Raw genomic sequence first — 23,844 nt, forward strand, 5'->3', positions numbered from 1 at the left:
AAAAGAGAGGACTTAGGGGGTGTCTTGATAACTTTTCAAATTATAAAACCTTCATATAGGACATCTATATATTTTGTGTGTGTCAACAGAGCAAGCAGACCTAAGATTAATGAAAATCCTAAACGAGAAGGTAGATTTTAGCTTGGTGGAAGGGAAAACCAGTCAATCAGCTGCCAGCCAACAAGTAAACACAAAATTTTACCACAAGAGAAAAAAATTGCTTTTTCATGAAGTAATGAGTTTTGGGTCATTGGAGGTGTTCAAGCAGAGATTGAATGACCACTTTTAGGGAGTAGTACAGAAAAGAGTCCAACAACTAATAATGGTTGGGTTAAATGACCTGTAAGGTTCCTCTGAAATCTAACATTTTATGTTTTTAAGAATGTACCAGATTTTATGCTTTAGATATAAGGTTCAGGAAGCCATATTATTTCTAGGCAATTTCTCATGTCCCACTTAGTAAAAACTAAAGAAACAAACTAGTTCTGGAATAAGAAAGGAATAGAACTGAGACCTTATGTTTTTCTGGATAAAAGAGGCCTTCAATATATTTTGTTCTATGGAACCTAAGAAAATAATGCACTAAATTTTAACACTTTCTCTTTTTAATATTTCCTTTTGTGAAAGTTAGTTTATTTTATTTTATTTTTTTTTTAATTTTTTTTTTAATGTTTATTTATTTTTTTGAGACAGACAGAGCATGAACAGGGGAGGAGCAGAGAGAGAGGGAGACACAGAATCCGAAACAGGCTCCAGGCTCTGAGCTGTCAGCACAGAGCCCGACGCGGGGCTCGAACTCACGGACTGTGAGATCATGACATGAGCCGAAGTGGGACGCTTAACCGACTAAGCCACCCAGGCGCCCCTGTGAAAGTTAGTTTAATTTCTTACCTTGCAAAGAAGGAGTCAGCTCTGAGGCTTACCATCTTTTATGATTGCTTTACCTCAGAGATCAAGGCAACATTTAATTCAGACTAACCTGTGGTACTTGTTTAAAATTTGGATTGCTAGGTTGCCTGGGTGGCTCAGTCAGTGTCTGACTTCGGCTCAGGTCATGATCTGATAGCTCATGTGTTCAAGCCCCATGTCAGGCTCTGTGCTGACAGCTCAGAGGCTGGAGCCTGCTTTGGATTCTGTGTTTCCCTTTTTCTATGTCCCTCCCCCACTCACGCTCTGTCTCTCTCTCCTTCAAAAATAAACAAACATTAAAAACAAAATGGGATTCCTAATCTTACTCTGGTATGACTGATTGGAATCTTTGGGATGTACCCTTTGAGTCCTTATATTTAACAAATACATTTACGTGATTCCTGTGCATATTAAAGTTCAAGGATGTATTCAGTAGATCTTCATGATAGGTTTTAGTACATAAACGTGGTTTATTTTCATACTATCATATATCAAACACACACACACACACACACACACACACACACACACACACACAAACCCTCCTCTTCTTGTGCAATACCTGGGGCAAAACTTTGACAAGAATACTTATCCTCTAGCAATCTTTTTCCTTTAAAATTTTTCATTTAAAAAAAATTAAAATTTAGGTACAGTTGACATACAATGTTACATTAGTTTCAGGTTTGCAGCATAGTGATTCAAATTCTCTTTACATTATGCTATGCTCACCACAAGCCTAAGCTACCATTTGTCACCATAGAATGCTGTTACAATATCAGTGCCTATATCCCAACGCTGTGCCTTTTATTTCTGTTACTTGTTCATTCCATAACTGAAAGCCTGTGTCTCCTACTCCCTTTTACCCATTTTGCTCATTTCCTCTCCCCCTCACCTCTGGCAATTATCAGTCTGTTCTCTGTATTTATAGGTCTGATTCCACCTTTTGTTTATTCATTTGTTTTGTTTTTTAGATTTCACACATGAGTGAAATCATATGGTACTTGTCTTTCTCTGACTTATTTTACTTAACATAATACCATCAAGCTCAATCCATGTTGTTGCAAATGGCATGATCTCATCCTTTCTATGGCTGCATAATATTTCACTGTGTGTGTGTGTGTGTGTGTGTGTGTGTGTGTGTGTGTGTGTTTATGCCACATCTTCCTTATCCATTCATCTATTGATGGACAGTTATGTTGCTTCCTTATCTTGACAATTGTGAATAATATTGCAATAAACATAGGGGTACATATTTCTTGTCAAATTAGTGTTTTTGTTTACTTTGGGTAAATACCCAGCAATAAAATTACTGGATCATATGGTAATTCTGTTTTTAATGTACCTTGATACTGTCTTCCACAGTGGCTACACCAACTGGCATTCTTACAAATAGCACACAGCATGTCTTTTTCTCCACATCCTTGCCAATACATGTTATAAAAATACATTACTTGGGGTGCCTGGGTGATTTAGTCAGCGATGCGTCCGATTTTGGTTCAGGTCATGATCTCACAGTTCGTGGGGTCCAGCCCCACATCGGGCTCTGTGCTGACAGCTCAGAGCCTGGAGGCTGCTTTGGATTCTGTATCTCCCTCTCTCTCTCTCTGCCCCTCCCCTGCTTATGCTGTGTCTCTCTCTCTCAATGATAAAATAAACATTAGAAACATTTTTAAAAATACTTTTCTTGATGTAGCCTTCTCATTTGCTTAGTTTAATTCATAAACTTAAATGTAAGAGAAACCATAACATACTCATTTTTGCATATGTTCATATTATTTTAATATAATAGGAGAACTGTGCCAGAGGATTTCAGAAAGAAGGAAAAATTTTTTATTGTTCCTGTAAAAAAGTTGGTGGTGGATTAGCTTATTATCCACAACACCATGCTACTTAATTCAAAGATATAAGTTGTATACCTATGTGGTCAATAATAGTGTTGTTTGTTCCATGATTTAAAAAATTCATGCCCTTGTGTGAAGAAATAGCTGTGTTTTCCCAGGACTTTTATATGTATACATATATAGACAATAGCCAGTGACATAAATTATAACACTCAACTAGAAAACAAAACTTCAGGTAACTGGAAAGGATAAGAATGAACTCCAACATGTCTGGAGCTGAGGCTCAAATGGTATCAGCAGAAGTTTGTCTCGAACCATCACTTCGCTCTGATTTTTTTTCTGTTTTTCTGGATTAGCTTCCTTCTGGTAAGCATTTCCTATATGGTGGCAAAGATGGCTAGCGTCAAATCTAAGCTTATATCATTCTTACATCTTGTAGTCCAGGAGAAAAGAAAGTGCATTTCTCTAAATTCTCTAAATTCTGCATCCAAGAAGTCCTAGGGATGACCTTCCTTGGTCCAGACTGAGTCACACTCCTATTCTTGATTTCATCACAGTGACCAGTGGGATGAAATACATGGAGTGCTCAATTTGTCAGTTCCTGGGCCATACATCCAACTTTGGAACCCAGGTTTGTATCACCCTATGGATATGTGAAGTTATGTGTTAGTCTGGGAATGGTTCCCCCAAAGGAGGTGATGCTGAGCAAAAGAAAATAGCTGATGTCCTCCAATGGGACCACTTATTAAGTCCTTCTTTCAACCGATATTTATTAATCATAAAGTATTGGAGACACAGAGGGGACCCCATGCTGACTTCCACATCTTAGGCTCAGTCCAGTAGATGGGATTAATCTTTAACCATTGCTACATATAGTGGAAAGGACTATGGTGAGGAAACAGTGAAGTTCTGAGGGAGCCAAGAGGAGTGTGTAACTAAGCGGGATTCAGTTAATTAAAGAGAAAACAGTAGAGGTGGCAACTGGATCTGGAGAATGAGTGGGGGCCTTAAAGTAGATGAAGTGGGAAAGGCAGCCCAGGAAGAAGGAACTGCAGGTACAAAGGCACGTACTTTGAAAAGGAAAGTAAGAGTATCATCTCATATGATAGCTAGCATTTATATTATAATCAAAATTGACTTTCCAAACAAGCAAATTGAAAAAAAATCCTGGCTTGGTAAAATTTGAGTTGTTTGTCCATTTTGGCTGAGAGCCAGTGCAACTTACACTAGATAACTCAATTTCTGTTAAACTGAACTGTGTTTCCACTTGTAAGAAAACCCTATAGTGGAAATAAAGATTTTTTTTTAGATCAAGTTGTTAAGATTAAATGTTAGAAAGCTCTTAAAGGCAATTGCAGTGAAGTTTAACACTTTACTTCTTACTGAAGGAAAAAAAATAATATGGCAGCAATTTAGAAAAGCCATGCTTAAAATTCAGTAAAATGTAGAAGCAGTAGAAGTTAAAATTGAAACTTTTTTTAAAATTTTTTTTTAACATTTATTTATTTTTGAGACAGAGAGAGACAGAGCATGAACAGGGGAGGGGCAGAGAGAGAGGGAGACACAGAATCTAAAACAGGCTGTAGGCTCTGAGCTGTCAGCACAGAGCCCGACGCGGGGCTTGAACTCACGGACCGTGAGATCATGACCTGAGCTGAAGTCGGACGCTTAACCGACCAAGCCACCCGGGTGCCCCGAAACTTTTTTTTTTTATAGATTGCAGTTTTTAAGGATGACAAGTCTACCTATTGATTCTGTGTGTCATTGGTGATGATTCAAGCGTGGAATATTCTACATATAATAGTAGTTCAAAAAGTAAAGATAAAAGTGATTTCAAATATTTTGACGTGGGATGGAGGAAAGAGAAGCTAGGGAAGAGAATGTAGGAAAAGGTGGCACAATAAAAAAATGCTGTTTATATCTAGCTTCTCACAGTGATTCTGTAGGCATTAGGTTCAATAATATAGTCTGCTTTAGAGAGAGCAATTATATAATGATGATGCAGGTGCTGATAATAAGAGTACTGTTTTAAACCCTATATCTGTATTGTTGAATTTAATCCTTAAAGTGACCCTTCAATGTAGGCTCACTATCATCTCCATTTTCAAGATAAGGGAACAAGGCACAGAGAGGTTGAGTAGCATGGCCAAGGTTAGGAAGTTGGTGTTAGACCCAGGATCCTGACTCATATAGAGTGACACTGGAGTCCAACTTTGGATAGTAACAGCTAATTTTTATTTAACATCTCTGATGAGCCCAGAATTATACTTGCTTCATCTATTCTTCACAGATGTCCGAAGAATAGATACTATTTTAAACCCATTTTGCAGGTGAAGAAGAGCTTGAGATGCTGAGAAAATTATTCAAGTTAATAGATGCCCAAACCTGGACTTAAAAATGGATCTTCTGAACTTCATAGACTGTATTCCAGTCACTGCTCTATATGATCACTGTCTTGGACTGGATATGTGATCATCATGAGCAAGGAAATCCAGTTTTTCGTTATCTTTCATGAATCCATAGCAAATGCCCGTTTAATGACAAGATGTTACTCTGCTGATACCTTAATAATAAAAAATCACTAAAGAATTAAATGTGGTGGTCACAAAAATAGATAATTTTAAACTAACTTGAATCTGTGCTATAAAGACTATGTATAATCATTTAGGATTTAAATTTATTTGTGAAAACTACATTAAAATATGTTTCCTATACTGATTCTTAATACTTCTTAGAATTTTTCTCTTATTTTTAAAATACTTCTTTGACTTTTGGTACTGATTTCAGTTATAAAACTGTTACATTTCTGTTAAGTATACCTGGTATATTTAAGAGGTTAGAAATTTTAGTACAGGATTATGTTTTAATATGGTAGGTTGAATATATGCTATCTATTACCTTGCTCCAAAACTCATAGTAATAGGAATAAAAATGTGGAAATAGGGAGGGAAAGTCAATGGTTTGTGAAAGTTTTATCAAATCTAATGAAAAGTAGAGAATGGCTGAAAGATACTGGTTCAAAAGGGTAGATGAAACCACAGCTTAGAAAATGCCCAAAGAGGGGTACCTTACAAACCCTGGGGGCTGCATGCAATTTGTAATCTACAGGTAGAGTAGTCAAAAGTGAGTGTAACCTTGAAAAGAAGGGGGTAAATTGTATTGGAAAGCTTATAGCTGGATAATACTTCTTACACATTTTCCTTTCCTTTGGACACAAACCTCAAAGCCAAAAATTACCTTTAAACTAAAAGTAAAAATTAAATAAAAATGGACCCAGAAAATGAAAGCAGTGGTTAACAGGGGCTTGAGAGATGGGAGGATGGGAGCTTATTGTTAATGGGTACAGAGTTTTGGTATGGGATGATGAAAAAGTTTTGTAGATGGATAGTGGTGATGGTTGTACAACAGTGTGAATGTACTTAATACTGCTGAACTGTACAGTTAGAAATGGTTAAAATTGTAAAGTTTATGGTATGTATATTTACTATAGTAAAAAAAAGAAAGGAGATGTCTTATCTATAGAAATGAAGAAGACCAGTGAAACTAAGATAGTTTCTGTGGGAATTGGCATCCTAGAGTGAAGTCTTCAACACTTCAGCCATTCATAGTGGTTGATATGCCACTGGCTCCACATGAGATGAAATATTCAAGTTAGCACACTTGATCATCAATACAGGGTACTCAGATAGATCTTCTGTTGTCTTAACCTTAAATTCAGGCAGACAGTTGAGGAGGACCAGACAAATGAGGAATGTCAAAGAGAAAGAGCCAGATTAATAATTTGCAACAATGGCCAGAGAGGGAGTAGTTATTCCAGGTAACAGAATAACTACTATAATTTAAAATTGTCTTTTTTCCTAGTATCTTTAGAGATATTTTAGAGGATGTTACATTTATTAACTTAATAACAGTATGCTATGAAAGAAGGAACGTCATGTAACCAATGAAAAAAATCTGTATAGGGTAAAGAAAAAAAAAAACAAGTAAATCTCTTGGAAATAGAATAAAAAGAATAGAAAACAGGAAAGGGAAATACAAGAATAAAAATTAAAGACATTAGGATCAATCCAAGGTTTGCTACCTAAATAGTGGAAGTTCCTGAAAGAGAAAAAAGAGGACAATATATGATCAAAGAAATAATAAAGGAGGCAACCTGTGCAAATTATGTGTCTTCATGTTGGAAGGATTTTCCATGTGCCCCTCAAAATGAAGAAAAGATAATTGTTTAGATGTGTTATTGTGGAAATTCAGAATACCAAAGATAAAAAGAAGATGCTAAAGTTTCAGAAAAGAAAACAACAAAGGTTACCTTACAATTCAACAATAAGACAACCCAAATAAAAAATGGACAAAGGATTTGTGCAAACCTCCCAAAAAGATAAACAAATGACCAACAAGAACATGAGAAGGTACTCAGCGTATGTCTGTGATCAAAAAGACAGATAATAACAAGTGTTGGTGAGAATATGGATGACCTGAAACCCTCATATGTTGCTGGTGGGAATGTGGAATCGTATACCACTTTAGAAAACAGTCTGATAGTTTCTCAAAAGGTTAAACAGAGTTATCATATATATGACCCAACATTTCCACTCCTAGGTATGTAGTCAAGAGAAATGAAAAAAAAAAGTATCTACACAAAACATTTTGTATAAATGTTCATAATGATACTGTTCGTAATAACCCCAAAGTGGAAACAAACCAACTGATAAATGGATAAAATGTAGTATATGCATACAATGAAATATTATCTGGCCACGAAAAGGAATGAAGGACTGATACATGTCCCAATATGGATGAACTTTGGCAATACCATGCTAAGTGGAAGAAGTCAGTCACAGAAGATCACATATTTGATCTTTTAGGGGCACCTAGATAATAGGTTCCTAGGTGCCTAGATAATAGGTGCCTCAGTAAATTGAGAGTCCCGACTCTTGATTTTGGCTCAGGTAATGATCTCACAGTAATGGGATCAGGCTCTGTGTCGGGCTCCACACTGCATGGTGCCTGCTTTAGATTTTCTCTCTCTCTCCTCTGTCCCTCTCTCCTGCTCGTGTGCTCTCTCTATATATAAAAAAGAAAAAAAATCCTTTTAAATGATATAACCAGATGTGACCAGAATAAGCATATCTATGGAGATAGAAAGTAGATTAGTGGTTGCATAGGGATGTGGGGTTGGGGGAAAATGAGGAGTGACTGTTTAGTAGGTATAGGATATGAAAATATTCTACAGTTTTATGGAGATGCTTGCACTGCTCTGTGACTATACAGAGCCATCAACTTGTACACTCTAGGTGGATGAATTGTATGTTATGTGCAAATTATATCCCAATAAAGCTAATTTTTTTAAAGGCATATTGTCATCAGGCCCCTTAGCAGCATTGGATTCTAGAAGTCTGTATACAATGTGGAAAAAAACAAAGACCACCCAGATGAGAATATGCAAATAGTATTTAGACAGAGCTTTTTATAAGAAGGGAGTTAGCCACTATCACCTGGTCTTGGCAGAAACTCAAAGGCAGGCAAAGGAAAGTTCTATAGTGGAAAAAAGGAGAGGCTTTAGGTGTTCTCTGATTGGAGGCTATTGGTATAGGGAAAGTGTAGGTAGGCTAAATGGTTGGGAGTGTATATTTGGCTTTCTCTGGTTGCTACTAAACTGAAAGGGATAACAAAAATTAGAGAAGCCGTCAGTTACTAATCAAGTTTTGGCCATTCGGGGCCAATTTTTTCAGGGTTTATTGTTTGTTGGAGATTGTGATCTGACTTCCTACACATAGATTGGCTTCTTGGAATGATTACTGTAGATAATAAGTTGGTTTCCTAGGCTGGTTGCTGCAGATTGTTGGTCAGAGTTCTATTTTTATATATGATGTGGTCATTGTCCATTTGTAGATTCAGTTTCTCAATAAAATTGCTTTCAAAATTATGAAGGAATGAAAAAATACATGAAAAAGTATACCCAAAGAATAAATTCAAGGAATCATTAACTTTACTTCCTAAGCACCTTTTCTTAGGAAGTTAAATGAAGACATATAACAAAAAGTAAGGAAGAAAGGGAAAGATAGGACACCCAGAAAGAGGAGAGAGATATAACCCATAAGAGCAGAGACCTGAAGTTCCAGGTAAAGCGTGGTTTGGCACATCCAGAAAATATCTGCTCAGGGTCGAGTGCAAGTTCTAAAGATGCCAACAGGGAGTTGAATTCTGTGTGGGGAGGGGTGGGAGAGGGTTTCTAAACCCCTTGATGTGAAGGACTGTTTTCACAGGAAACAAAGGATAAGTAGGGGAAAAGGAGGCAATTTAAAAAGGTATTAGTTACTCCAGGAAGAACGATAATACGGTGTGTGCAGTTTTGGCGTTTGAATTATTGTTCACAGCAGAGTCTGTAATTACAAAGCACATAATAACACAAACACTGTTGTTCCTCGGTAAACACAAAATGTAAAATAATTGATTGTAGTTATAAAACAGGACATAAATATTGTCATCCCTGATGCAGTAAAAGTATAGGTGGCAGAAGTGGTGAGATGGAAAGTGGGGAAAAGGTGAAAGGCAGGCAGCACATCATTATAAGAGATACTGTCTATAGTTGATGGAACAAGAAATAAGAGTGTCAGTTTATTACTGAGGGAAATAATGGTATTCATGTGCTTTCACACACCAGCATAGGAGTAAAAATTTTCACCTGAAATTTTCCTTAATAATATAAACATTTTCTATGGTGATAGATAACATGATATACCTTATCATTTGTAACTGCTCTGTGGTATAAATTTTTTGTTATCCCATACCCACATTCATAGATTTTTGCATTGTTTCTAATTATTCACTGTTATAAATGGTGCTACAACAATGTTAGTTTGTATACATTTATGCAACTTATCTATTTTTTCTTTTTAATAATTTTTAAAAAACGCAACTCTACATCTAAAGTTATCTGTATTTGAAAATTTTAATCTGTGTCCAGGTTGGTTTACAGGAATGTTTATTGACTTAAACTCTCAACTCCACAATATATGATATTTCCTGTGTCCATTCATCCTTACCAATAAATAAATAAATATAAATAAATCAAATTTTTTTATAACTGTCACCTGCTATTTGTATTTCAGTCTTTTCTTACCTTTGCATACAGGGTAATATTTCTTTTATTCATAATTAGGATTTATATATAAGAAGTTTTGAAAATTGATTTAAAGAATTTATTACAAATATTTAAAAAATTGTTTTGTTTTGATTTTAACCTTGTTCATGCTGCTTAAAATTTTGAAGTAGGCAACTCTCGTAAACATTTTTACTTAGGGTGTTTTGACGTTGGGTTCATACCTAGCAAGTCCTTTCTACTTCAGGATTATAAAGATATGCACCTACATATTATTATAGAATTGCTTTTTTTTCTTCACATTTATTTTGTTCACTTGTTATTTATTTTGATGTCAAATGAGACAATGTTTTCCAACCAACTTTTCTCGTAAATGGCTAGTCGTTTCTCACATCACCACTACATTTTTTTCACTTGTTGAACATCACTGAATCCACTACATAAATGTTTTTTCCTAGTATTTGTTTTATCTTCTTTGATCTATATGCATGAGTACAAAGGTGTTGTGATTCCTCATATTTTATTTTCCCCTTCAGCCTCTATTGGGAAAATATCCTTTCTTGGTTCTCTTTTTCATATTATTTGTGCCTATTATTTCATAATTATACTATTTTTAATTGAAAATTCTTCAGTCAAAATTTTAAAATGACTTATAAGTTATGATTAAAATTGCAAAAAAATTAAGGACACATGGGACAGGTTTGCTCCCATCAGAGAAACACTGCTTCACAAAATTCACACAATTCTCTTGAATGTTTTCACCCTATGTTCACAAGCACAAACCTTAAATGGACACTCCACAATGTTCAGTAACCCTACCAAGTTGTCTTTCTGAATTTCTGGAGAGCTAGTAATTTTGTCAAGATATATTATATATTGGTAAATTTTCAGAAATTCTGCTCATCATGAATTCAGTTCTCTGCATGTAATTTCTACTACGTGCTGTTAATGCTGTTAAAGATTATTTCTGTCACAGTGTACGCTTCTCAGTATGTTGTCTTTCCAGTGCATTTTGTGTGTTTTCTTTAATTTACTTGATAATGTAAAAGAATTGTTGTCTCAAATATTCTTTTATCATAGAGGTCAACTTTCAAATGTATATTCTTCATTTTTCTTTTGTGCTATTTTTTCTTTTGTGTTAAGTTTGCATTATTTTGTTTTCCTTTGATTTTAAAAAATTCATCAGTCTTAGTAGAGTTGTTTTCATTTAATTATGGGAAGAATTTGCCCCAAAATGAAACAGAAGGGTTTCCCCTGCATTGTTTACCTACTTACCTCAGCACTATTCCAGAATGTTTGTTGGAACGAAAGAGTGGAGCTTTATATTTCCAGTTAGGCAGGACCGCTGCATATGGTTGGACATCTCATGCATTCACAAGGATACCCACCTGGGGGTATGAGTGGTGATGGACATTCTGCTCAATAGGCCCTGTGCCCAAGTGCCCAGTGGTGTTTTGTTAGAAGGAAAGGCTCCATCTTCTTCACACAGACAGTTCACTCACCCAGCCATGTGTCCATAGAGCAGTCTGCCTCCTGGGAAACAGGAAAAACCTTCTTCTTAATCTCACAAACACAAACCCCTACCTCTACATCTCTGTGTATCTGTCTGCCTGCCCTCTGAGCCACCTGTGCTGTACTTCTGAGGCCAGCTCTTCCAGTGTGTCCTCTAGGCCACTGCCAGATGGGGGTGAAGTGAAGAGCACATTATTCTCTGGTACTGCCCTCCAGGAAATCCCTCTCTACACTTTAAAAGCTCTCATTTCATTTTAAGAAGTCCACTGTGCTGATTGTTGCTAACAGGGTACATTTAAGGGGCTGGAGTTGGTACGAAGGATTTACTTACATTGTACTTGATCCTGCTGAAATAAATCTGCAGCTCACAATGAGAGAGGACAGAAACTGTCATGTGATGCTTCTCCTCAAGCTCATTATGGGTTTTGGATTTGTTTTGAGTATTTTTTCTTTTCCCTTTTTTCCCCTTTATGACCTTTGCGACTTTGGGATTACCCAGTGAACTCTTCACCATGAATGTAACTCTACAGACTTTGCTGCTGTTGGTGGTGGTGTGGTTATTTAATTTTTGTGACAGGGAAACAAATTCTTTTGAATAAACATAAAATAAGAAAGAAAGAAATTTTACTGAGCCAAAATACTGTGACGATTTTTGGACCTTCAAACTTCTTTGAAGCAGTGGCAGTGAGATTCAGCAATTTCTCCCTATCTTCTGCATCATAAAATGTCCTCTCAGCTACAAGAACAATCCCATGAGCATAATTTCTTTGTCATGAGCATGCTCTGAAGGTGCACATATGAGTTGTGTCTTTCCATACTGTCAGCTTTAGTCAATCATAAAGCAAAGTTAATCACAATTATAATGCATGTTCAGGATTCCGAACTCAACGACAGACATTTCACCCTGTGAATTAAACTTGGCTTCTCACACAGCACACGGGGCAGGACTTCGGACAAACCACACAACGAACAAGATAACAGAAGGGTGTAGGAAGTTAAGGAAACAAACCCAAAGTCAGTCTGTGGGCGCACAGTTGAGATAAGGCCTTGGTCCAGTCAGCTCTCTCCGTATACTGCTTATTATGTTTAAGCAGTGAAGGATCTCAGTTCTCTTCAGAGATCAATTGGGCAGAGCCTTCGGCGGCAGATGCCTTTTTTAAGTGGCCATAGAGGGGTCATGGCTGAAGAGTCTGACGATTTACAAAAATCCTCCCTTTTTAAAGGGATTCAGTCAGTCTTGGGCCCCTACAGACTTCCTCTGTTTCAGCTTATTATCAGCTAATGCTGGCCTTGGTGATATTTCGTGTTGCACTACCCTTAACTGTTTACGTCATTGCTTGACACAGGTTCCCTACTTGACATGGGCTCCTGCTTGACCTGAGAGACTCCATTTTGCTCCCCACATTTTTATACCTAAATAAAGGCTCTCTTCTCCCTACATGCTGCTCCATCTACTGTCCCGAGGGTTCCCTGATGTTCTTCAGATTTCTGTTCCAATTCACTTTCTCAGTAAGGCATTTTCTGACCAACTTTCTTTTAAATTGCTGTCTCCTTCTTAGCACTCTATCCCCTTCCCTAAATTAATTTTCTTCATAGCACTATAACCATCTCATATATTATAAATATTGTTTCGTTTCAACTCTTTTAAGGCATAAGCCTAGATCAAACTCTATATTGGCATTTTCTAGAGCATGCCCCCAAAACATTATTTCAGCCAGATTTAAAAGGGTTATTGTGATATGATTTATAATAAAAAATCTTTCTTTGACCTGTTCCTGGCAGAGAGCTCCAAAACCCTTGGAATTTCCTGTGATAAGAACTATAAAGGTGTCTTTTGTTATGTTAGTGAGGTGACTTTGGAAAAGCCCTTAGGTAAACTAAGGTTGGGGGGTGTAGGTTAGGGGAAGCGATTTTATGATTGGAGGGTTGGAACTTTAAGTAACACCACCCACTTCCACCCCCTCCCCTGACAACCTCAGGGGAAGGGAGAGGGGCTGGAGGTTGAATCAATAACGGTGGTGCCAATGATTGAATCAATCAGGCCTATGTAGTGAATCCTCCGTAAAACCCCAAAGGACAGGGTTCAGAGAGTTCCAGGTTGTTGAACATACGGAGGTGCTGGGAGAGTGCCACACTTGGACCACGGATACTCTAGGCCCCTTCTCCATGCCTTGCCCTCTATCTTTTTATAATAAACCAGCAATCTGGTAAGTTAACAGATTCTGAGTTCTGCCAGCTGCTCTAACAAATTAATGGACCCCAGGGAAGGGTCATGGGAACCTCTGATTTATAGCCAGTTGATCTGGAGTGGAGGTAACAACTTGGACTTGATTGAGACTAGTATCCTGAATTGGTGGGGGTCATTGGAACCTCCAGTCTGTATCCACTTGGTCAAAAGCACAGGTCAAAAGCAACAGCCTGGGCTTGTAATTGGCATCTGGAGTGGGGACTTGGGGGAGGGAGTCTTGTAGCACTGAGCACTCAACCCGTGGAATCTGATGCTGTGTCCTGGTAGATAGTGTCAGAATTGAGTTGAATCCTCAGACATTCTGCTAGGGTCTAGGAAATGCTTGGTGTTGCCAACACACTCGCAACACACATGTTGGAATTGGGTTCGGGAACCTAGTTTTCTATTACCTTGTCACAGAGTTAAATTTACCATTAGAGTATTGAAGCTTACGCTTCAGGCCCCTTCTAAAGACCAGTGAGAATATAGGAAGTTGCTGAGAGTTATGGTATTCGAGCTGGAAGGAGAAGAAAGGTTACCACCAGGAACATTTCTAAGGGAGCATTTCTGGCATATTGCCTATAGAGAGCTCAGAAGAAAAAAGATATAAATGTCTAAGAAATTTAAAGTGATGTTTAAATAAATATATACTATGTCATTAACTTTATATTTTATTTTGTATTATTTTCATAAAGATGGCTCCCAAATTGTAAAAACTTTAGGCTCCATAGAACCTACAGTCAGCCCTGCTTAGTAAAATAAGTTTGCTAAACATAGAACTAGAGAAAATGGAAAAGGTTTCCTTGATGCAGAATTTTGGAGGTACATGCCATGCAAATCTGCAATGTAAATCTCTTAGAGAAAGTTGAGATATACCATATTTCTAAAATGTACACATCCACTGTTTCATAAAGCATCTTAAGCAATCAGTATGGTGGAAAATACTTTGGAAAGCTCTACTCTGGAAACTTGCCCACTCTCTGCTTCCTATTTCATTTCTATCAGAAAGGGTGAGCATTTCTTTAACAACTTCACTAACCCACTTTAAGTGGCTGGAATGTCACTTAATGAATTTTATATTTGAAGGAAATATGAAGTAGATCCTTTCTGAGATTGATTGAACCCTGTGTGGCTAGCATGGCTCTGGATGAAATAAGAAGAAAAGTAAAAACCTTGAACACGATCTAACCTGCCTACAGTAGTCACCATCTTAACCCTGATCAGTCTCCCACTGATGAAGGAGATGGTAGCTGTTTTTCTGAAAAAAGATTACCTGTGCCATGATCATATTTTCAGATTTAATCTGCATTTCCAAATTGCACTGCCCCTCTCAAGACTGACAGGTACCTAAAATAGTAATCTGAATGATACCTGAAAGGCATTTCACTGCAATTGCCAGTTGAAAACTATTGCAACCCTCTAAGAATAGTTTTTAAATAATTTCAAAATGTTTTAAGTTTCTAAATACAGAAAAGAATCATGACTCTTCATAATAGAATTAAACTAGATGAAACTCATTCTGAACTTTAGACACTAGATTAAACAGTTTAAATAGTTCTGTGTTAGAATAAAAAGTGTCTCACATAGTGGAAATGAAATTGTACTTTATCCACACCAGATGGCATTTTAAATAATATTTCCCATGAGAAACTGAGTGATAAATGTGTATGTGAGTGTGTGCATGTGAGTGTATGTGTGTGTGAGTGTGTGTGTGTGTGTGTGTGTGTGTGTGTGTGTGAGAGAGAGGGAGAGAGAGAGAGAGAGAGAGAGAGAGAGAGAGAGAGAGAGAGAGTTTATTAGAATCTCATGCCTTCGTATTTGGCTTTCTTCTGATGTACCATCCATTTTTTCTAACTTTTCATTTGAGTTCTATCACATTTCCAGCATCTGCATTCACAAGATTACTCACTTCCGTAGCTCAGATTTCATGGCATTTAACAACTATAATTATACTTTTCAAGTGCTGTACCAATCTTCAGTATTACATTCACTGACAGGGATATTAGCTTTCAAAAATGCTGAAAAGATCATAGACGTTTCATTTGTAAAGATGGGCTGTACTTAATTTTGATGACAGTTATCTTGTTCATAACCACACTAAAAAGATCAATTTCATTAAAAGTATATTACAATTGGCAAATCTAAATGTGATAGGCTAAATTCTATCATCAAATTTGTAGAAATGGTCTTAGATATGTGTTACCTGGAGTTTTAAGAGGAGAGGTGATAAAAATGAAATTTTCCTACTTTTCTGGGTAAATATTGTTCAAGATTTAAAGATAAGGGGGCACCTGGATGGCTCAGTTGGTTAAGCATCAGACTTTGCCTTAGGTCATGATCTCATAGCTTGGTGAGTTCGAGCCCACATCAGGCTCTTGGCTCTTACAGCTCAGAGCCTGGACCCTGCCTCAGGTTCTGTGTCTCCCCCTTTCTCTGCCCCCCCAAAAACATTTAAAAAAACATTTCAAAAATAATAAAAGATAGGGTAAAATACATCCTGGTTTGCCTAATATAACCCAATTTATGCCTGTTGTTTTAGCTTAATTATTACTATCAACCCCTTTCACTCTCAAAAATGTCTGGGTATAGATGATAAATGATATAGTCATCCTATTTACAAATAGTGACAATTCGAAATAATTCATTCAATTCTTTTTCCCACCTTCTTCTGATGCCTACTGTGTTACAAAGCTTGGATGGATTTAAAATAATAGTTTTTTTTTACATGTATACAATATGAAAAGTCAATTTTTAGTTTTACTTAAGTGTGTATGTCCTTAAGATAGAATAAAGTACATAGAGTCACAAGGCAGATGACTGCATGTTATTTTTACACACTGCATCACCTTCACACATCAGATAGAATGTGTATATATCATATCTTGCTTATTATACCATCATGGATTTTAGGGCATCAGTAAAGACAAAATTTCCTGCTTTCTAAATTAAGAAAAATCTGTATAATGTAAAACTTGCTATAACTTTTTTTGCTGAGAAAAGTAAGATTGTTCAGTAAGGACAATTGAAATTTAAATCAAAAGAGCTATTCTGTTGTTTTGTTGTTGCAAATTTGATGTAATGATAATGTTTCAGCAGCACTAACAGCACTAACATAGTGTGATTGCAGACTAGTAAGTGGTTTATAATTATTCTCCTTTCACAATCACTTCCTTGATTAATGATGATAGAATTCTTGGACTCTGTGTCATAGTTTATTTTTCCATTTTTTAAAACATAGAAATATAAAAAATAATATCTAAATGGTTCATATTTCCACCAACCAGATAACTAATACCTCTTAATATTTAAATATCTCACACACATTAAAATTACATTTTTATATGTGGTATATTTGTTATTATTGTAATATAACACATTATTGCATAAAATGTTAGCAGCTTAAAACACAGACTTTTACTATTTCCCAGTTCTGGGGTCAGGAATTAAGTAGTGGCTTAGCTGGTTGGTTCTGGCTCAGGATCTCTCATAAGGTTGCAGACAATCTATAGGCCAGAGAGCTGTGGTCATCTAAGGGCTTTACTAGGACTGTAAGATACATTTTCAACATGGCTTCCTCATATGCTGTTGGGCAGATGCCTTAATTCCTTGCTGTTTGCTGGCAGTAGGCCTTTATTCCTTGCCATGGGACTTCTTAATAGGACTGGTTGAATGTCTTTAAGATGAGTAAGAGGCTTTCCCTAGAGCAAGGGATCCAAGAGATCTCAGAAGAATACTGTAAAATGCCTTGTGTTACCTAGTCTTAGAAGTTACACAACATCATTTCTGTAATATTCTATTAATTAGAAAGAACGCACTAAATCCAGCCCACACTCAGTGGCAGAGGACTTAATCTTGACCTCTTGAAGTGAGGAATATCAAAGGATTTATGGACATATTTAAAAACCACCATATATGGTAAAAATGTAGGAAGCTACTGCAAAATGGAAACTGGATGGAAACCATGAAACATTGCTGTGAGAAATTAAAGAAGATCTAAGCAAATGGAAAGTTATACTATATTCAGAGATTGGACACTCAATACTGTTATGATTTTAATTTGAAATAGTTTTATATATCTAATGTTGTCACAATAAAAACCCAGTAATCTTTCTGAAATTGACAAGATGACTCCTAAATTATGATGGAAATGCAAAAGGCCTATCACAGCAAGATTAACCAAGAATAAAATTGGAAAACACAACACTAATACACTTCAAGATTTAATATGTAGTTATATTAACTAGGACAAGAGTGTTCTCAGCGTAAAGAGAGAGAAATAATTCAGTAAAACAGAACACAAAGTCTAGAAAGAGACAAGTATAATATCACTTAATTTTTAGTGAAAGTGCCAAGTAATTTAATTTTTGTTTCCTGGATTCTTAACTATTATTATATGTATTTTCCATGCTGTTACTAATTATTTAAACATATTTTATTGATGGTATAATATAATTTCATGTGAATGTTCTAAAATTTGTCAGATTCTTTCCTACCTGAAAGCATAGGTGGCTTCCAATCATGTGCTATTAGGGATAATACTGTGCAAGCCACTTGACTTATAAAGGTGTACGTGTTTGTATGTGCATTTGTGTGTATTCCTTCCCCTATTTATTATTTTGCATTGTGATTATTTCCATATTTGGTTAAAGGGATTTAGTTTTATGGTACTTATAACACATTGACAAATTGTTTTATGGATTTTTCAAATTTGCATTGCCCTGGGTAATGTAAGAGAATGAGTTTCTCTTGTAACTCTTCTTAGTTTTCATCATTCATATTTGCATGACTTAATAAAGTGTGTTTGAATATTTCTTCACGTCAATTATCAAGCTAGTTTTAAAAATATGTATTCATGACTTTAAAAAAACACGCAATACAATTTTATTGATTTTAGCCACCATGCTGAAATTAGCATTTCCATGACCCATTCATTTTACAATTGGAAGTTTGTACCTCTTGATTCCCCTCCTCCCACCCATTTTGCCTACCTCCCATCACCTTCCCCTCTGGCAATCACCAGTCTTCTCTCTGTTTCTACAGATTTGGTTTTGTTGGCTAATTTGCTTTTTTAGATTCTATGTATAAGTGAATATATGGTATTTGTCTTTCTCTGTCTGATTTATTTCGCTTTACATCATACTTTTAAGGTCTATCCATGTTGTCCCAAATAGCAGATTTCATTCTTTTTATGGCTGAATGTATACCACATCTTCTTTATTCATCCATTTATGGACTTAATTTATTATCCATTTATGGTTGCCTCCATATCTTATTTATTGTAAACAATGCTGTGGTGAACATAGGGTTCATAATTATTTTTAAATTAGTGTTTTTGTTTTCTTTGGATGAATACCTGAAAGTGGGATTTCTGGATTACATGGTATTTCTACCTTTAATTTTTTGAGGAAACTCCATACTGCTATCTATAATGGCTACATCAATTTAGATTTCAACCAATAGTGCATGAGGGTTCATTTTTCTCCACATTCTTTTCACAGATGGCTATTTCTTGTATTTTTGATGATAACCATTCTGATGGGTGTGAGGGTGATATATCACATTATGGTTTTGATTTACATTTCCTTGAGTATTTGTGATGTTGAGCATCTTTTCATGTGCCTGTTGGTCATCTGTATGTCTTCTTTAGAAAAATGTCTATTCCAATCTTCTGCCATTTTTATATTGGATTGTTTCCTTTTTTTCCTTTGATAAAGAGTTGTGGGAGTTCTTTATATGTTTTAGATATTAACCCCTAAATGTATATATGATTTTCAAATACCTTCTTTTTTGTCTTTTATTTTTTCCATGGTTTCCTTTACTATGAAGAAGCTTTTTAGTTTGGTGTAGTTCCATTTATTTATTTTTGTTTTTATCGCCTTTGCCTTTGGAGTGATATCCAAACAGTCATCACAAAGATTGATGTCAATCTATGTTTTCTTCCATGAGTTTTATGGTTTTAAGTATTACATTCAAGCACTTAATCCCCTTTAAGTAATTTTTGTGTATGGTGTCAGATAATGTTCCAGTATCCAAACAATCATCACAAAGATTGATGTTCATCTATGTTTTCTTCTATGAGTTTTATGGTTTTAGGTATTAATTCAAGCACTTGGTGTCAGATAATGTTCCATCTGACTATGGTGTCAGATAATGTTCCAATATCCAAACAATCATCACAAAGATTGATGTCCACCTATGTTTTCTTCCATGAGTTTTATGGTTTTAGGTATTACATTCAAGCACTTAATCCCCTTTAAGTAATTTTTGTGTATGGTGTCAGATAATGTTCCAGTATCCAAACAATCATCACAAAGATTGATGTTCATCTATGTTTTCTTCTATGAGTTTTATGGTTTTAGGTATTAATTCAAGCACTTGGTGTCAGATAATGTTCCATCTGACTATGGTGTCAGATAATGTTCCAATATCCAAACAATCATCACAAAGATTGATGTCCACCTATGTTTTCTTCCATGAGTTTTATGGTTTTAGGTATTACATTCAAGCACTTAATCCTAACCTTTAAGTAATTTTTGTGTATGGTGTCAGATAATGTTCCAGTTGCATTCTTTTGTGTGTGGCTGTTCAGTTTTTCTATTAGCATTCATTGAAGACACTGTCCTTTTGCCATTTTGTAGTCTTTATTCCTTTGTCATAAATTAATACCATATATGTGTAGGAATATTTCTGGGCTTTCTGTTCTGTTCCACTGATCTATGTGTTTGTTTTTATACAGTATGATACTACTTTTATTACTATAGCTTTGTAACATAGTTAATTTTTTTAATGTTTATTTATTTTTGAGAGAGAGAGAGATTGCAAGCAGACAAGGGCAGAGAGAGAGGGAGATACAGAATCTGAAGTAGGCTCCAGGCTCTGTGTGCACATCTCAGAGCCTGACACAGGCTTGAACCCATGAACCATGGGATCATGACCTGAGCCGAAGTTGGACACTTAACTGACCGAGCCACCCAGACATAGTAATGTAGTTTAAAACCAGGAAGCATGATGCCTCCAGCTTTGTTCTTTTTTAAGATTGCTTTGGCTATTCAGTATCTCTCATGGTTTTATGCAACTTTTCAGTTTGTTCTATTTCTGTGAAAAATGCCATTGGAATTGTGATATTGTATTGAACCTGTAGTTTGGTTTGGGTAATACAGACATTTTGACAATATTAATTCTTCTAATCAGTTAGCATGGAATACCTTTCCGTTTATTTTTGTCTTGTTCAGTTTCTTTCATCATTGTCATAGTTTTCAGTATACAGGTCTTTCACCTTTGTTAAATTTATTCTGAAGAATTTTATTATTTTCGGTGCAATTGTAAATGGGATTATTTTCTTTTTTTTAATTTTCTTTTTTTATTTTTTTAAATTTACATCCAAATTAGTTAGCATATAGTACAACAATGATTTCAGGAATAGATTCCTTAGTGCCCCTTACCCATTTAGAACATCCCCCTTCCACAACCCCTTCAGTAACCCTCAGTTTGTTCTCCATATTTATGGGTCTCTTCTGTTTTGTCCCCCTCCCTGTTTTTATATTATTTTTGTTTCCCTTCCCTATGTTCATCTGTTTTTCTCTTAAAGTCTTCATATGAGGGAAGTCATATGATTTTTGTCTTTCTCTGACTAATTTCACTTAACATAATACCCTCCAGTTCCATCCACGTGGTTGCAAATGGCAAGATTTCATTCTTTTTCATTGCCAAGTAAAACTCCATTGTATATATATATACCACATCTTCTTTATCAATTCATCCATCGCCGGACATTTGGGCTCTTTCCATACTTTGGCTGTTGTTGAGAGTGCTGCTATAAACACGGTGCATGTGTCCCTTCGAACCAGCACACCTGTATCCCTTGGATAAATGCCTAGTAGTGCAATTGCTGGGTCATAGGGTAGTTCTATTTTAAGTTTTCTGAGGAACCTCCATACCATTTTCCAGAGTGGCTGCACCAGCTTGCATTGCCACCAACAATGCAAAAGAGATCCTCTTTCTCTGCATCCTCACCAACATCTGTTGCTGTTAATGTTAGCCATTCTGACAGGTGTGAGGTGGTATCTCATTGTGGTTTTGATTTGTATTTCCCTGATGATGAGTGATGTTGAGCATTTTTTCATGTGTCGGTTGGCCATCTGGATGTCTTCTTTGGAGAAGTGTCTATTCATATCTTTTGCCCATTTCTTCACTGGATTATTTGTTTTTTGGGTGTTGAGTTTGATCGGTTCTTTATAGATTTTGGATACCAACCCTTTATCTGATATGTCATTTGCAAATATCTTCTCCCATTCTGTCGGTTGCCTTTTAGTTTTGCGGACTGTTTCCTTCTGTGCAGAAGCTTTTTATTTTGATGAGGTCCCAGTAGTTCATTTTTGCTTTTGTTTCCCTTGCCTCCAGAGACGTGCTGAGTAAGAAGTTGCTGCGGCCAAGATCAAAGAGGTTTTTGCCTGCTTTCTCCTCAAGGATTTTGATGGCTTGCTGTCTTGCATTTAGGTCTTTCATCCATTTTGAGTTTATTTTTGTGTATGGTGTAAGAAAGTGGTCCAGGTTCATTCTTCTACATGTCACTGTCCAGCTTTCCCAGCACCACTTGCTGAAGAGATACCATTGGATATTCTTTCCTGCTTTGTCAAAGATTAGTTGGCCATACGTTTGTGGGTCCATTTCTGGGTTCTCTATTCTGTTCCATTGATCCAAGTATCTGTTTTTGTGCCAGTACCTTACTGTCTTGATGATTACAGCTTTGTAGTATACTTTGAAGTCTGGGATTGTGATGACTCCTGCTTTGGTTTTCTTTTTCAAGATTGCTTTGGCTATTTGGGGTCTTTTCTGGTTCCATACCAATTTTAAGATTATTTCTTCTAGCTCTGTGAAGAATGCTGGTGTTATTTTGATAGGGATTGCATTGAATATGTAGATTTCTTTGGATAGTATCGACATTTTAACAATATTTGTTCTTCCTATCCAGGAGCATGGAATCTTTTTCCATTTTTTTTGTGCCTTCTTCAATTTCTTTCATAAGCTTTCTATAGTTTTCAGTGTATAGGTTTTTCACCTCTTTGGTTAGATTTATTCCTAGGTATTTTATGGGTTTTGGTGCCACTGTACATGGGATCGATTCCTTGATTTCTCTTTCTGTTGCTTCATTGTTGGTGTATAGGAATGCAACCAATTTCTGTGCATTGATTTTATATCCTGCAACTTTGCTGAATTCATGAATCAGTTCTAGTAGTTCTTTGGTGGAATCTTTTGGGTTTTCCATATAGAGTATCATGTCATCTGTGAAGACTGAAAGTTTGACCTCCTCCTGGCCAATTTGGATGCTTTTTATTTCTTTGTGTTGTCTGATTTCAGAGGATAAGACTTCCAATACTATGTTGAATAACAGTGGCGAGAGTGGACATACTGTCTTGTTCCTTACCTTAAGGGGAAAGCTCTCAGCTTTTCCCCATTGAGGATGATATTAGCATTGGGTCGTTCATATATGGCTTTTATGATCTTGAGGTTAGCTCCTTCTGTCCCTACTTTCTTGAGGGGTTTTATCAACAAAGGATGCTGTATTTTGTCAAATGCTTTCTCTGCAACTATTGAGAGGATCATATGGTTCTTGTCCTTTCTTTTGTTGATGAGATGAATAACATTAATTGTTTTGCGGATATTGAACCAGCCCTGCATCCCAGGTATAAATCCCACTTGGTCATGGTGAATAATTTTTTTAATGTATTGTTGGAGCTGGTTGGCTAGTGTCTTGTTGAGTATTTTTGCATCCATGTTCATCAGGGAAATTGGTCTGTAGTTCTCCTTTTTCGTGGAATCTTTGTCTAGTTTTAGAATCAAGGTGATGCTAGCTTCATAGAAAGAGTTTGGAAGTTTTCCTTCCATTTCTACTTTTTGGAACACCTTCAAGAGAATAGGTGTTAACTCTTCCTTAAATGTTTGGCAGAATTCCCCTGGAAAGCCATCTGGCCCTGGACTCGTATTTTGGCAGATTTTTGATTACTAAGTCGATTTCCTTCCTGGTTATAGGTCTGTTCAAATTTTCTATTTCTTCCTGTTTCATTTTTGGTAGTGTATATGTTTCTAGGAATTTGTCCATTTCTTCCAGATTGCCCATTTTATTGGCATATAATTGCTCATAATATTCTCTTATTATTGTTTATATTTCTGCTGTGTTGGTTGTGATCTCTACTCTTTCATTCTGGATTTTATTTATTTGGGTCCTTTCCTTTTTCTTTTTGATCAAACTGGCT

The 23,844-nt window shown here is 36.2% G+C and overlaps 1 long non-coding RNA gene across 1 annotated transcript in view; it reads right to left on the reverse strand.

Moving 5' to 3' along the window:
- The window catches only part of LOC122219058, a 29,714-nt gene extending 18,360 nt beyond the window's left edge, over nucleotides 1–11,354 (reverse strand). Inside the window, exon 1 of the long non-coding RNA XR_006202241.1 lies at nucleotides 11,128–11,354. This is a non-coding gene — a long non-coding RNA (uncharacterized LOC122219058). The remainder of the gene's footprint in view (nucleotides 1–11,127) is intronic.
- Nucleotides 11,355–23,844: the final 12,490 nt, after the last annotated feature.

This window comes from Panthera leo, chromosome B2 (assembly GCF_018350215.1).
Source record: "Panthera leo isolate Ple1 chromosome B2, P.leo_Ple1_pat1.1, whole genome shotgun sequence".
In the NCBI taxonomy this organism is placed as follows: domain Eukaryota; kingdom Metazoa; phylum Chordata; class Mammalia; order Carnivora; family Felidae; genus Panthera; species Panthera leo.